This window comes from Crinia signifera, chromosome 7 (assembly GCF_055691185.1).
Source record: "Crinia signifera chromosome 7, ASM5569118v1, whole genome shotgun sequence".
Lineage (NCBI taxonomy): Eukaryota > Metazoa > Chordata > Amphibia > Anura > Myobatrachidae > Crinia > Crinia signifera.
Window position 1 is genome coordinate 13,586,350 of NC_139223.1, and position 16,041 is coordinate 13,602,390.

At 50.2% G+C, this 16,041-nt stretch overlaps 1 protein-coding gene across 1 annotated transcript in view; it reads right to left on the minus strand.

The window, feature by feature from the left end:
- The window catches only part of LOC146019786 (up-regulator of cell proliferation-like), a 30,887-nt gene extending 16,809 nt beyond the window's left edge, over positions 1 to 14,078 (minus strand). The window contains exon 1 of the mRNA XM_083152342.1: positions 13,977 to 14,078. The gene's annotated coding sequence lies outside the window, so the exon portion shown is untranslated. The remainder of the gene's footprint in view (positions 1 to 13,976) is intronic.
- Between the last annotated feature and the right edge of the window lie 1,963 nt (positions 14,079 to 16,041).

Here is a 16,041-nt window from a genome sequence, read left to right on the forward strand (position 1 = left end):
CATAGCTAGAGGTTAGGTACCAAACCATGGGACTGGGCTGAGCTGAGCTGTGCTGGGCTGGGTGACAGCTGAGATGGGAGGAGCTATGATACCACCTTGAACAATGCCTGCAAGCGTAGAAACTCAAGCTCAGCCTTCCTGTCTGTCTGTATAAATCACATCACATAATGTATAAGAAAGGGGTCAAAGAGTCCAAGGTCATTATTATTTTTTATTCAACTCATCAATGGTAACCCTGACGGTTTCTACCTCCTGCATCAGCCACCTGCCTGATCCTTCTGCGTGCCTTTCAACAGGGAGACGGGAGCATTCCTTTTTTACTGTAATGTGATTGATGTAGTCTAATAGGGACTTTATAGATATATATTTATTATGCGATGATGTTTATTCTTTTAACTTAAACTTATAAAAACTGTAGTTATTGACAATATAAATTGTATGCAGCATATAATGAATAGATTAATAAATTTCACAGTGTATGACAAAGGTCAAAGGTCATTGTGATTATCGTTATTTAATTGTGATAACGTAACGGGATTACGGCTACAGTGTCTAAAAATAGCCTAACATTTTACAGGTTTTTCATTGAACAATAAAGTTACGTTTTAGAGGGGGGACACCACTGGCGCACACCCATTCTATATTAGTGGTATGCCCGGAAATTTTCCGGGACAGCCCGCTGCGGCAATTTCCGGGCATACCACTCAAGGGGTTAACATCAAAGTGCTAAATTTGAAATTTTTTTCAGAAATCTGATCAGTATTTCATTTTTTATGTTTCATTTGCTTTTGAAAGAAGTTATATGACAGTAACATTTTGGGTGACATTCTATGCTCTGCGCTAAATGCGCATGTTTAATTCGCACCCTGTATCGCCGCAAATCGCCTATTTAGAAATCGCATTTTTCAGCCTAAATGCGCATATTTAATGTGATGCGCATTGGAGGCTGAAAAGTGCGAATAGGGGCGATTTGCGGCGATGTGGTGCGCTGGTTTTAGTCCTGAAAATGTGCGATTTTCATGTGTGAAAATCGCACATTTGCAGGACAGCGCAAGGTGTAAAAAAAAGAACCGAGCGCGGGGTCCCCCGTCCGAGTATAACCAGCCCCGGGCTCACTGAGCCGGTGCTGGTGACATAAAATCAGGGTCCCCGACAAATAGGGGTCCCCTTGATTTTATGAAACCAGCACCAGACTCAAGGTCCGGCGCTGGTTCCCAAAATACGGGGGACAAAGTGACTAGGGGTCCCCCGTATTTTAAGAACCAGCACCGGACACAACCAGCCAGCAGGGTAATGCCACAGCCGGGGGGAGACTTTTTATACAAGTCCCCCCGGCCAAAGCATTAACCCCCTGGCTGGTCAGCATGGGCAGGGGTCCTGGGGAAGTGGGGACCCCCCCAATGAAGGGGTCCCCCCCCTCCAGGACTTACCAGCCCATGCTGATAGTCCGGGGCTGTCCTCCATGCCCCTGGGCTGTGGGCATGGAGCTGATGCTTTGTGTAAAAAAAAGAATGTAAACTATTGTTTTACACTGGCGAACTATCAGTCCCAGCAAGCCTACCCCGCATGCTGGGACTTGGGGAACCACAAGTCCCAGCATGCGGGGCATTAAAGTGCCCGCTGGCACTTGTAGTTCTGCAGTGTAAAAAATAGTGCACAAAATCACACTGACACCCTGAAAAATAAAACTTTAATACACACAAAACACACTGATACTTACCTACCTTGAGCCCGTAGGTCGGTCCCTGGATCCTGGATTCGTCCTCCGGGGCTCCAGGGCAGAAGAGTCCGGTTCCGGGGCCTTGGTCCTGGTTCCGGGGCTGGTCCTGGGGTTCCGGGGCTCCTGGCGTGAAGAATCCGGGGTCCGGGATCCGTGGTAGTCCAGAGGGGTACCTAAGGAGGAAAATCCAACTCACCTGCTCCCCGGCGGCGACCTCCGGTGACAGCGCTGCTCCCGACTGGTACCCGGCTTCAAGGAGTTGGTCCGGCGCTGAGATGTTGCTCCCTCGACGTCTCTGAACAGAATGATTTCTCGGCCAATCAGAAGCCGAGAAAGTCGGCTCCTGATTGGCCAGAAATCATTCTGAATATAGACGCCGACGGAGTAACATCTCAGCGCATCCAGAGCAGAGATGTTACTCCGTCGGCGTCTATATTCAGAATGATTTCTGGCCAATCAGGAGCCGACTTTCTCGGCTCCTGATTGGCCGAGAAATCATTCTGTTCAGAGACGTCGAGGGAGCAACATCTCAGCGCCGGACCAACTCCTTGAAGCCGGGTACCAGTCGGGAGCAGCGCTGTCACCGGAGGTCGCCGCCGGGGAGCAGGTGAGTTGGATTTTCCTCCTTAGGTACCCCTCTGGACTACCACGGATCCCGGACCCCGGATTCTTCACGCCAGGAGCCCCGGAACCCCAGGACCAGCCCCGGAACCAGGACCAAGGCCCCGGAACCGGACTCTTCTGCCCTGGAGCCCCGGAGGACGAATCCAGGATCCAGGGACCGACCTACGGGCTCAAGGTAGGTAAGTATCAGTGTGTTTTGTGTGTATTAAAGTTTTATTTTTCAGGGTGTCAGTGTGATTTTGTGCACTATTTTTTACACTGCAGAACTACAAGTGCCAGCGGGCACTTTAATGCCCCGCATGCTGGGACTTGTGGTTCCCCAAGTCCCAGCATGCGGGGTAGGCTTGCTGGGACTGATAGTTCGCCAGTGTAAAACAATAGTTGACATTCTTTTTTTTACACAAAGCATCAGCTCCATGCCCACAGCCCAGGGGCATGGAGGACAGCCCCGGACTATCAGCATGGGCTGGTAAGTCCTGGAGGGGGGGGACCCCTTCATTGGGGGGGTCCCCACTTCCCCAGGACCCCTGCCCATGCTGACCAGCCAGGGGGTTAATGCTTTGGCCGGGGGGACTTGTATAAAAAGTCTCCCCCCGGCTGTGGCATTAGCCTGCTGGCTGGTTGTGTCCGGTGCTGGTTCTTAAAATACGGGGGACCCCTAGTCACTTTGTCCCCCGTATTTTGGGAACCAGCGCCGGACCTTGAGTCTGGTGCTGGTTTCATAAAATCAAGGGGACCCCTATTTGTCGGGGACCCTGATTTTATGTTACCAGCACCGGCTCAGTGAGCCCGGGGCTGGTTATACTCGGGCGGGGGACCCCGCGCTCGTTTTTTTTTTAATTTAACCATTTATTTTATTTTTTACAGCAGAACCCTGCACGGAACATTGCGATCTGTGCAGGGTTCTGCCTAATTCGCCTAACAGACCCAGGTCTGAAATAAGTGCGAAAATTAGTCACTTAAATAATGCGATGTGCAAATGCGCATAGCATTAAATAAGCGACTTGTATACTTTTCTGTGCGCAAACATCTGGATGCGATAAAAATGCGAATTAATCTCGCATTTTTATTCACCAGACATTTACGCACAAAATATGCGATTTCAGCCCCTGTGCGCATCCCATTAAATCGGCGATTTAATGGGAAAATGCGATAGCGCCATTTTGTGGTCTAATTACCGCAAAATAGCGCTAATCGCATATCATAGAATGTCACCCTTTGTTTTTTTCTGTCTCCTCAGTAGAAAGTTAAAAATACAATCTGACTGCTCTTTTTTTTCTCTTTTTGAAGATCACAGCAAACTTCTCATTACAGCTACAATTATGTTTGCATATGAGAGATTTATTTTCATTGGTTATTGCTACTTGAATTTTTCCCTAAAGCAGGAGAATCTGGACATATGTGTCTTAAGAAATGATGTTGGTATATACACATACACACAAACACGCATATTATGTGCTCATTTAATAAGTACACATTGGCCTTTATTCAGATCTGATCGCAGTACAAATTTGTTTGGGAAATGGGAAAACCATGTGCACTACAGGTGGGGCAGATGTAACATGTGCAGAGAGAATTAGATTTGGGTGAGTTATTTTGTTTCTGTGCAGGGTAAATACTGGCTGCATTATTTTTACACTGCAATTTAGATTTCAGTTTCAACTAGGGAAGCCAATCCCGGGGCATTTTTTCAATCCCGAGATTCGAAAAATGCTCAATCCCGGAATCCCGGGATTGGCTTTCCTAATAAAAAAACCACCCTGGCCGCCCCGCATTTGCTTACTTTTGTGGCCGGGTTGCTGGGTGGGTGGGCAGTTTCATACTGCCAAGACCCTGGGTTGTTGTTTGCTGGCTAGGTGGGCGGGCTGGAGTGCGCCTTCGTTGTCCGGGAGCCATGGGGGAGCGGGACTGCGGGCTCTGCAGTGTCGCTTGCTGTGGGCGGGCGTGATCTCAGCCTTCCTGCGCAGCGTGACCTCTGATGTCACGCTGAGAGGTCACGCTGCGCAGTGCTCTCCGGGTATGGGAGAAGCCGGGCAGAGTCTGAGCGTGTGCTCAGACGCTGCCAGGCATTAGACTGTGCATGCGCAGTCTAATCCCGAAATCCCGGGATTGGAATCTCCAATCCCGGGATTGAAATCCCGGTGTTTTGGGCGCCAAATCCCGGGATCCCGCCGATCCCGATCCCGGGATTGGCCACCCTAGTTTCAACACACCCCACCCAAATTTAACTCTCTCTGCACATGTTACATCTGCCCCACCTGCAGTGCACTGCACATGGTTTTGCCTATTTTCCAACCAAATTTGTACTGCGATCAGATCAGAATAAAGGCCATTGTTGGGAAATGAATGTTCCCTACTATGACAGCATTTGGAAATTCAGTGGTACATTACAAATGCAATATACATTTGGACCATCATTGGGATAATAACACACGGGTACAACCTGCATGAGATTTTGACTATATAGTCAAAATCTCATCGGGATTGCATGCAGATTGCATGGGTTTTTAACCCTTGCGATCCCGATGCACGCTCCTGTATCGCAAGCAGAAAGTCTTGGCTGCATATACTATACTAGGTGATTCATCGCGCCCTACGGGCGCTCTTCACACCGTCATAAAGGGCTGCGCCCCCTTAATATGTGAACGTTTGTATTTTGTGCAATATGGTTAGAGTTTTATGATGGATGCCTTATATTTCAACTTTAGTTAGGTGAAATGTTTTAAGCGGGAATAGTGTGTGTGTTGTTTATATGTGGGTGTGCAGTAGTTGGGTGTTTGCTATAGTTTTTTGTGGTGTGGGTGTTGTATTGTGCATGTTGTGTGTTGCTTTTGGGATGTGTGGGTGGTTTGTGGGGTTAGTGGATGTGTAGGTGCAATGTTGGCTGGTTAGGGTGCAGGGGTACTGTGGTTTAAGGAGGTGTGTGTGTGGTGTGGGTTAGTACCTGAGTTACATGGCTGTGGGAGTGGCAGGTGCGTATATAGTGTAGGTGTGGGAGTGTGTGTGATGGGCAGGTGTGGGTGTGCTGTAGGTGGTAGAGTGGGATGTGTGGATGTTACACATGTGGGTGGTGTAGGTGGCGTAGTGACAGTTGGTGGGGGTGTTGCATTTGTTTTTGAGATGTTTGTAGGCAGAGGTAGGGATGGGTTTGTAATGTATGGTGTGGCGCGTGTGTGTGAGGGATGTAGTGTGTGGTTGTTGTGGTTGGTTGTGAGGTTGTTGTGCTATGTGACAGTGGGGTGTGGGTGTAGTGTAGGTAGAGGATGGGCATGTGCGTTAGTGTGTGTTGTTGTGTGGTTTGTTGGTGTGGGTCGTGCGTGTGTATAGCGTGTGTATGTCATTTTGTGTGTGGATGGTGTGGGCAGCGCAGTGGCTGGTGTGGGTATAATGGGGGTGGTGGATTTACACATATGGATGCGTTTCGTGTGTGTGTGTGAGGGATGTAGTGTGTGGTTGTTGTGGTTGGTTGTGAGGTTGTTGTGCTATGTGACAGTGGGGTGTGGGTGTAGTCTAGGTAGAGGATGGGCATGTGTGTTAGTGTGTGTTGGTGTGTGGTTTGTTGGTGTGGGTCCTGCGTGTGTATAGCGTGTGTATGTCATTTTGCGTGTGGATGGTGTGGGTATAATGGGGGTGGTGGATTTATACATATGGATGCGTTTCATGTGTGTGTGCTGTGGGATGTTTAGGTGGCGGGGAGCGTGATGGCCAGTAGGGGTGGTGGTGTGGGTGGCATAGCTGCAGAGGCGGTGCTGTTTTGGTTGTAGGTGGGATGGGTGTGTGGCTTCTGGCACTTAGTGATGGTTGGGTGCACATTTAACAGTTGAAAATATTGAAGTAGGTGTGAATTTCATACTAAAGGAGTGACAGTGTGCCTGCAACACACCGTAATGGGCATTACATATAATGCCACGCACAGTGATGCCCATTACACATAATGGCACACACAGTAATGGCCATGACACATGGGGGAAATTTACTAAGAAAAATTAGTTTAAAAAAATCGTATTTTCATAGTAAAATACAATTTTTTGGGGTGTATTCGTATTTTTGGCATTTACTATGCCAAAAATACGATTATTTATATTCGTATTAATGGGACATTCGTATTTGCTTTTACAAATAGGAATGAATACACCATAGATAGAATACGAATAGGAATCACCATTCAAAAGAATGATGATTCCTAATTTACTAACCGGCCATATTTTCAATACGGCCGGTAATTAGTGGTATACGCCCGCTAATTGCCGGCCAAATACGCCTGGAAAATACACTTCATTTTCCAGGCATATTTGGCTTCAGCCTGCACGGATCAGTCAGATCCGTGCAGGCTTCAGTGTGAAAAAAAAATAGAAAAATTAATTAATTAATTAAAATAAACAGCGTTGGGTCCTCCCCCCCTCACCACCTCCACCCCCACAGCCGTAACCAGCACCAGGCTGAAAGAGCCGGGGCTGGTATAAAAAAAAATCAGGAAAGCATTCAAGTCAGGCTTCGCTGAATTTTTTAAAACCAGCCCCAGGGCTGGTTCCCAAAATACGGGGGACAAAATGACTAGGGGTCCCCCGTATTTTAAGAACCAGACCCAGGCCCAACCAGCCAGCAGGGTAATGCCACAGCCGGGGGGGAGACTTTTTATACAAGTCCTCACTCCCCCTTTTTATACAAGTCCTCACTCCCCCAGGACCCCTGGCCAGGCTGACTGGTCGGTAGGGCTGAATGCTTTGGCGGAGGGGCCCCTAGTCAGGTCCCCCCCTCCAGAACTTACCTGGCCAGGCTGAAGCCCGGTGCTGTCCCCGATGACCCTGGAGCGGTGGCCACCGGCTGATAAAATGGTGTAAAAAAATAGAATTAACTATTGTTTAATACTGTGAAACTATGAGTCCCAGCAAGCCTTCCCCGCATGCGGGGACATGGAGAACCACAAGTCCCAGCATGCAGGGCATTAAAGGGCCTGCTGGCACTTGAAGTTCCACAGTATTAAAAATAGTAAAATAAACACACACACAGACACACATTGAAAATAAAACTTTATTTCATCCAAAGCCCATACATACTGATACTTACCTATCTTGAGCTCATAGGTAGGTCCCCAGGTTCGGTGTCCTGGGGTCCTGATCCGGGGGTCCAGTGTCTGCAGTGCCGGTGTAAGCCCTTTCACCGCACCCAGGCGGGGGGGGGGCGGACAGACCCGCTGCTGGGGGGGTAGGGGGTGCGGGCATACCCACTGCTCCGGCGGGTTGGGGGTGGGTGCGGGCAGACCCTGCTGCTCTGGGGGGGGGAGTGCGGGCAGACCCGCCGCTCACCTGCACCTGTTCCAGCCAGGGGGGCGTGCTGGTGAGGATGACCTCACTTCATGCCGCCCTCTAGTGGCCGGCGCCCTAGGCAATTGCCTAATGCTGCCTAGTGGTGGCCCTGAGTGTCCGATGAAATCCATAGGGGACCTGTGGAAGGAAATTATACTTACAAGTGTCCAGCGAAGATCACGTCCTCTTCTTTCCATGTAGGTTCCATGGGGACTTGGCAAAATAACAAACCGACAGTACGCGAACCCAGACTGACTGAGCAGGAGCCGCACAATGTGTTTGTTTACATCGTGTGGCTCCGCCCCCTGAATAGCGCTATTGGCCGGATTGCGGCTGCGTTCGCCACACTTTAGAAAATCAACTCCGCGCTGACATGGATAGTGAGGGCATGAACAGGTCCCGAGGACGCGTATCGCGTGCGCTCTCCGTGCTTCGGGCTGACGTGGATAGTGAGGGCATGAACAGGTCCCGAGGACGCGTATCGCGTGCGCTCTCCGTGCTTCGGGCTGACGTGGATAGTGAGGGCATGAGCAGGTCCCGAGGACGCGTATCGCGTGCGCTCTCCGTGCTTCGGGCTGACATGGATAGTGAGGGCATGAACAGGTCCCGAGGATGCGTATCGCGTGCGCTCTCCGTGCTTCGGGCTGACGTGGATAGTGAGGGCATGAACAGGTCCCGAGGACGCGTATCGCGTGCGCTCTCCGTGCTTCGGGCTGACGTGGATAGTGAGGGCATGAGCAGGTCCCGAGGACGCGTATCGCGTGCGCTCTCCGTGCTTCGGGCTGACATGGATAGTGAGGGCATGAACAGGTCCCGAGGACGCGTATCGCGTGCGCTCTCCGTGCTTCGGGCTGACGTGGATAGTGAGGGCATGAACAGGTCCCGAGGACGCGTATCGCGTGCGCTCTCCGTGCTTCGGGCTGACGTGGATAGTGGGGGTGTGCGAAATTGCATCGCGGATCGAATCGCATGCAAATCGTATGCAAATCATATGCATATTGCATGCGCTATTTGCATATGATTTGCATGCGATTTGCGTACAATGCAGTCCGCAGGGAAGTGAAACTACACAAGTACCAAACAATCTTATCTATCTATAACATTTTATAAGCGTGCCCCAAAAACCTTACTAGTTCCCTTTAGTCACAATACTGCCAATATATCACTTTTATTGATAGGGGACTCTCAACTGCCCCCCACCGTGGGACACTGTTCTGCGAAAATAGGGAGGGAGTTAGTTGGGAGGTATGATTTAATACTGATGTAGAATGGCCTCCATCGATGGCACAGAGTAAAATAATATTTTTTTGTTGGGGGGGGGGGGGGGGTTGCAAGGTGATGGGACACAGAGCATAGCATGAAGCCCCACCCCCAGGTTGTGATTGGCCCTCGGGCCATTCACTGAAAATACAGGCACTCGCAGTTTCAGCATCGATGGCAACCATCAATAGTGAGCACACCGATGGCCATCTCGAGATAAATTTGAATTTGGGATGTTGCCCATAGAAACCAACCACATTCTAGTTCTTATTTATTTAGCACCTTCTAGAAGATAAAATATTTAGCTTGGTTGCTATGGGCAACGTCCCATCCTTAATAGAACTCCCATCTTAGTAAATGTACCTCTAGTATCAATAAGATGTATTGCAGGAAGTATAAAGCTGAGTACACACGGCACACCCTGCACCGCCAGGAACTACTGTATCTCCCAACATATGGGTGGCCGGACCCCATCGCATGCACTGGAAAGGAGGCGTGGTCTCATGGAAAGGGGCGTGGCTTAGTAGCAATGTCGCTCTGCTGCTTCTCCTGGCTGGTGCTTGGGGGCATTCAGGCAATCAATGGGGGTGACTGAGGACAGAGGGGGATAGTGACAGGGAGGGGTTGTGTTGCCACATGGGGCACCACTGGCGCACCCCTAGATATCAGTGACATGCAGGGCCGGCGCCACCACTAGGCAAATCTAGGCATTTGCCTAGGGCGCCGGCCACTGGAGGGTACCTGTCCTACGGCGCTGTGTATTTAAATCTGGCGGCGGAGGCAGCGGGGGTCCCTGCAGTCCATTAGAAATCACGAGCGCTATCCGCCGGGCTATGCGGAAGCGCTTCTAGTGTGAAAACTCTGGCAGCACGGCGCACGCTGATCTCAGCCAATCAGCGTGCTGCCAGTGTTTTCACACTAGAAGCGCTTCCGCATAGCCCGGCGGATAGCGCTCGTGATTTCTAATGGACTGCAGGGACCCCCGCTGCCTCCGCCGCCAGATTTAAATACACAGCGCCGCTGGACAGGTACCCCCCCCCCCCCGGCACCGGGGCGCCCCCACCCCGACTCGCCTGGGGCGCTCCGGTGCCTTGCACCGGCCCTGGTGACATGGAAACTTTCCGGGAGAGCCTGCACCGGCAGCACAACCTGGCAGACCCCTGAAGGGGTTAAGTAAGGCAAAAAACCTTTGGGGTAGATCCTGGAGAGAGATAAAGTACTGACCAATCAGCTCCTGCCATGTTACAGGCTGTGTGAGTAAGTCCTGGACTATGGACAGACTGCGCACACTGGGAAATCATCCAAAAGTGAGTGAATTATGAATGTATGTGCAGCTAGGTGCCAATCGGAGAGAGAGATAAAGTACTAACCAATCAGCTCCATCCATGTTACAGGCTGTGTGAGTAAGTCCTGGACTATGGACAGACTGCGCACACTGGGAAATCCTCCAATAGTGAGTGAGTTGTGAATGCATGTGCAGCTGGGCGCCAATCGGAGAGAGAGATAAAGTCATAACCAATCAGCTCCTGCCATGTTACAGGCTGCGTGAATAAGTCCTGGATCACGGACAGACTACGCACACTGTGAAATCATTCAATAGCGAGTAAGTTGTGAATGCATGTGCAGCTGTGCGCCAATCGGAGAGAGAGATAAAGTACTAACCAATCAGCTCCTGCCATGTTACAGGCTGTGTGAGTAAGTCCTGGACTACGGACAGACTGTGCACACTGGGAAATCCTCCAATAGTGAGTGAGCTGTAAATGCATGTGCAGCTGGGCGCCAATCGGAGAGAGAGATAAAGTCATAACCAGCGGCGTAACTAGTTTTTCTGCGCCCCCCTGCCGACAATGCAGGAGGCGCCCCCCCGGGTAAAAAAAACACGGAACGGAGGGGAGCCGGGGTATGGCGGGGGGGGGGGGGGGTTGTGTTTGTGTGTGTGTGACGTGTTTGTGTGTGTGACGTGTTTGTTTGTGTGTGTGTGTTACCTCTGGCCGCATCCGTCTGCGCCGGGTCCCGGCTCTCCCGTTTACTGCTGCTAATGAAAAAGTGACACTTGGAAAATGGCTGCCCCCATACTGCAGACGAAAAACTGTCTGCGGTATGGGGGCAGCCATTTTCCAAGTGTCACCTTTTTGTATCAGAAGCGCTGCGGCAGTAGCCGGGACTCGGGAGAGCTGGGACCCGGTGCAAATAAAACCACCGGCGGCAGAAGGAACCAGTGAGTAACAATAGTCCTGCAGCCCCCCCCCCCCCCCCCCGGCGCCCACATACCCTCAGCGCCTCCCCGCCACCGTGGGGGCTGCGGTACGAAAGTTACGCCACAGGTCATAACCAATCAGCTCCTGCCATGTTACAGGCTGCGTGAGTAAGTCCTGGACTACGGACAGACTGCGCACACTGGGAAATCCTCCAATAGTGAGTGAGCTGTGAATGGATGTGCCGCTGGATGACGCTCGGAGAGAGAGATAAAGTACTAACCAATCAGCTCCTGCCATATTACATGCTGCGTGAGTAAGTCCTGGACTACGGACAGACTGCGCACACTGGGAAATCATCCAATAGTGAGTGAGTTGTGAATGGATGTGCCGCTGGATGACGCTCGGAGAGAGAGATAAAGTACTAACCAATCAGCTCCTGCCATATTACATGCTGCGTGAGTAAGTCCTGGACTACGGACAGACTGCGCACACTGGGAAATCCTCCAATAGTGAGTGAGCTGTGAATGGATGTGCCGCTGGATGACGCTCGGAGAGAGAGATAAAGTACTAACCAATCAGCTCCTGCCATATTACATGCTGCGTGAGTAAGTCCTGGACTACGGACAGACTGCGCACACTGGGAAATCATCCAATAGTGAGTGAGTTGTGAATGGATTTGGGCGCCGATCGGAGAGATTTGTGTAAGCCAATCGCAGACTTGCATGGGGAGGGGGGGTCACTTTGTCTGGGCAGCGACTATCTGATCCCAGCGCTCTGCGAAATCAACTATCAGTGATCCGGACCAAATCAGCCCACATGTACTAAGCCTTGGAGAGAGATAAAGTACCAGTCAAATCAGGTCCTAACTGCCATGTTACAGGCTGTGTTTGAATAAGGGCAGTAGCTGCTTGGTTAGTGGTATATATCCACTGTATCTCTCTCCAAGAGGCAGATGTTCTAAGTAGAGATGAGCGGGTTCGGATCCTAGAGATCCGAACCCCCACGAACTTACCTGATCCGAGGCCGGATCCAGGGAGTTCGATGGTCGCCGCCATTTTTCTGAGTTCAAAACGAGGCCGGACGTCATCTTCCCGCTGTCGGATTCTCGCGAGACCTGGGGATATATAGTTACCGGCGGTCGGCGCCATTTTCAAACAGGCTGGTGATTTCAGACAGCACGGATGTGTCCGTGGTGTCTGCTGAGCGGAGTGGGGGGATGACATGCTGGGGGGGGGGGGGGTGATTTATGCATAGGGGGCTGCTGCTAGTGCTACAGAGGGGGCTACATTATTTTAATTCAGCAAAAAAAAAAATTTTTAAATGACTGCTGCCAGTGCACAGTATAAGTCCAGGGTGCCCGCATGTGTGCTGCATCAGTCCAGGGTGCCCACATGTGTGCTGCATCAGTCCAGGGTGCCCACATGTGTGCTGCATCAGTCCAGGGTGCCCACATTTGTACTGTATCCATCCAGGGGTGCCCACATCTGTGCTGTATTTGTCCAGGGGTGCCCACATTTGTGCTGTATCAGTCCAGGGGTGCCCGCATGTGTACTGTATCCATCTAGGGGTGCCCACATGTGTGCTGTATTTGTCCAGGGGTGCCCACATGTGTGCTGTATCAGCCCAGGGGTGCCCGCATGTGTGCCGTATAATTCTATGGGTGCCCCCTTGTGTCCTGTATCAGTCCAGGGGTGCCCGCATGTGTGCCATATAATTCCATGGGTGCCCCCATGTGTCCTTTATCAGTCCTGGGGTGCCCGCATGTGTGCCGTATAATTCCAGGGGTGCCCCATGTGTCCCATATCAGACCAGGGGAGCTGCCCTTTTTTTTAATGAAAATAAAAATAAGGTGTTTTTTTAGTTTTTTTTACTGCAAGGGCTGCTAAATGCGCTGTAGTCCAGGGGTGAGCCAAGAGTGCTGTATAATTCATGGGGTGTTGCTAAGTAAGGTGTGCTGCTCTTTTTTATAATTAAAAGAATACAAATTTTTATTTTTACTGCAGGAATTTGTCTGCCGTATAATTCCATGCCTGCCGCCATGTGTGCCGTATCAGTCCAGGGGTGCCGCCATCTGTGCCGTATAATTCCATGTGTGCTGTATCAGGTCAGGGGTGCCACCATCTGTGCCGTATAATTCCTGGAGTAAGCCAAGTCTGCCAATTCATGGGGTGCTGTCAAGTGTGCTGTATTAGTCCAGGGGTGATGCTAAGTGTGCCGTATCAGTCCAGGGGTGATGCTACCTGTGCCATATCAGTCCAGGGGTAATTCTAGGTGTGCAGTATCAGCCTAGAGGGGATGCTAAGTGTGCCATATCAGTCTAGTGTTTGTGCCGCACACTTGTGTGGCTTATCATAGTTATCCAGCTACTTTGGTGCAACCTTTTGCCCTAAAAACAATATTGTAAGGTGTGAGCTGTTCAGAATAGACTGGAAGTGAGTGGAAATGAATGTTATTGAGGTTAATATAGCGTAGGAGCAAAAAATAAAAACCTAAATTCTGCGATTTTAGCAGTTTTTATGCTTTTTTAACAAAAAATCAGAACCCAAAACCCAAAAAATCCAAACACAAAACACTTAGGAGGTGTTTTGCCAAAACCCATTAGAACCCAAAACCTCAAGGTAATCAGAACCCAAAACCCGAAAAGTGGCCGGTGCACATCCCTAGTTCTAAGCCTTGGTGAGTGCTAAACTCTAAGATAAATATATGAATTAGCATGAATGTATTGGGATAGACACTAACTACATGTTAATACCTTGTCTTCCTATTATTATACAGCACCGAAAAACATTCTAACAGAGGAAACAGAACTTTTTCGGTGGTTACTGAGCCAGATTACAGTCATTTCCTGCATCATTTTATATTACTTACCCCGTATCCATCAGTGTCCAGGACGAGCAGCAGCGGTTTCTGAATCTGACTGTAATTACACAGAGAGTAAATATCCTAAACAGAGAACAAGGAACGGCTTCTGGAGAAACGAAACCTAACAATGGGGGGTATTTTGGTTCATTCTTTCTGCCAAATTCCTTCTTATGGTGCGTACACACTGAGCAATATGATCGCTGGCAATATATTACCCAGCAATCATATTGCTTAGTGTCCCGCTTTCATCAGCGACCAGAGATGGTCGCTGATGAAAATGTCACACTGCCTGGAAAAGAGGCAGGGAAGTCACTGGTTGGAGGACCAAGCTCCTCCGACCAGTGACCATTAGGGGACCTGGCGGTTTATCGCCGGTGCACACTCAGCGACCATATTGCCAGTGATATATGCTGAAATCGCCCCCGTGTGTACACAGCTTAAGAGGGACAAAACCATGTGCACTGCAGGTGGGGCAGATGTAACTTGTGCAGAGAGAATTAGATTTGGGTGGGATTTTACTTCAAAGTGAGATCTATATTGCAGTGTAAAAATAAAGACGCCAGTATTAACCCTGCACAGAAACGCCTGTACACTCTGGAGCAATGTTAATAAAGGACGGATTTAGCACTGTTCTGTCCTTCATTAACATGCTGGTATTGCTAGTGATGTCACTAGCATTGATGTGCAGTACATAAAACCTATCATCATCGCAAGTGTCCGCAGGAGCGCGTATATCGTGTATACACAGTAAGCGATACAGGCGATATGTCAATCCAATTACCCTTAATATTCGGGGGATGGTGTGGTGTGGTGCCTGCTGCCATGTAGGTGTATCTTGACCACTTACCTTGCACCGCAGCCTCTCACCTTTGGGCTGTGATGAACCCTGGTCCTGGTAACTCACCAGTACCTGGACACAATGACTTGGGAGGAAGGAGAGGAGGTGACATTCGCCCTTCTTAGATGCAGAACGATGCGTCTCCACAGCCCGAAATATCAGCTATTGGCATCCTGCGCACCAGGTGACAAACTCGACCTTACACCAGAGTGTAAGGTCAATGGTCCACCCAGAAGGAAGACCGACAGAGACAAAGAGACAGATGGAGATGACACTCACTGACACCAAACTTCCTCTGCAACGCCCCCTACAGGTCCCTGTAAGGAGACCGGACAACACTGCCGTGCAGGGCCTAATGCTACATGTGACACAACTATCTGAACTACATCACAAAGCCCTCAAACTGACAATGTGTGTGGTGTGTGTGTATGTGGTGCAACACAACTCTAACACGTCTAACCAAACTGTGCCCTGCACGGAAAACAACATAAAACACCCAAAGTCAGTGCGGGTACAAGTGACAGGACCACCCCCTAAACCTCTGCCTAATATTCCTCCCTACCTAGAGCTGGCCAGCCCCTAGATGTTCCCGCTAATTCTACTTGGGGACCAGAGAGGTGACAGCTGCACTACATGCTCCTCCACCTGCTGGCTATACGTGGAAAGGGGGCAGCCGAACAGCCTGTCCACCCTCTGACAAAAATACCCTGGGGTGTATTAGGAATAAATGCCTGGCTATTATGGGCCATGGGTCAAGAGCATGGATATAGGGCTTCTAGCCTGGAAGACCCAGGTAATGGGGGAACATGAGCCCGGAGGGCCTGGTTACTGTAGCCACGGGCCATGAAGGCCAAAATATGTGCCCACAGGCTGAGAGGGTCTGACTGTGCCCACAGGCCTAATGCCTGATCATCTGTGGTCTTAGCGGGGCAGGGTAGGTGGCCCACATCTGTAACCGGGACAGTTGGGAGGTATGACCAAACTGCGGAGGGAACTCCAGAGGTGGAACAGCAGCACAGCACACCAACTGCCACCAACCACCATTCCAAACTGTCTCACTGGCAGTTGGTGTTTCTCCCCATTTGAATTTTGAACTGTACTGCACTTACAAACTTCCTTATGTTTGAAAGAAAAGCACTGTGTTTTTTTCAATGAAGAGAACTTGAAATGAATCAGAACTACCCTCTATGCATTGTTACTGTGGTGAATGGCTATACTAGCAGCAAACATGTG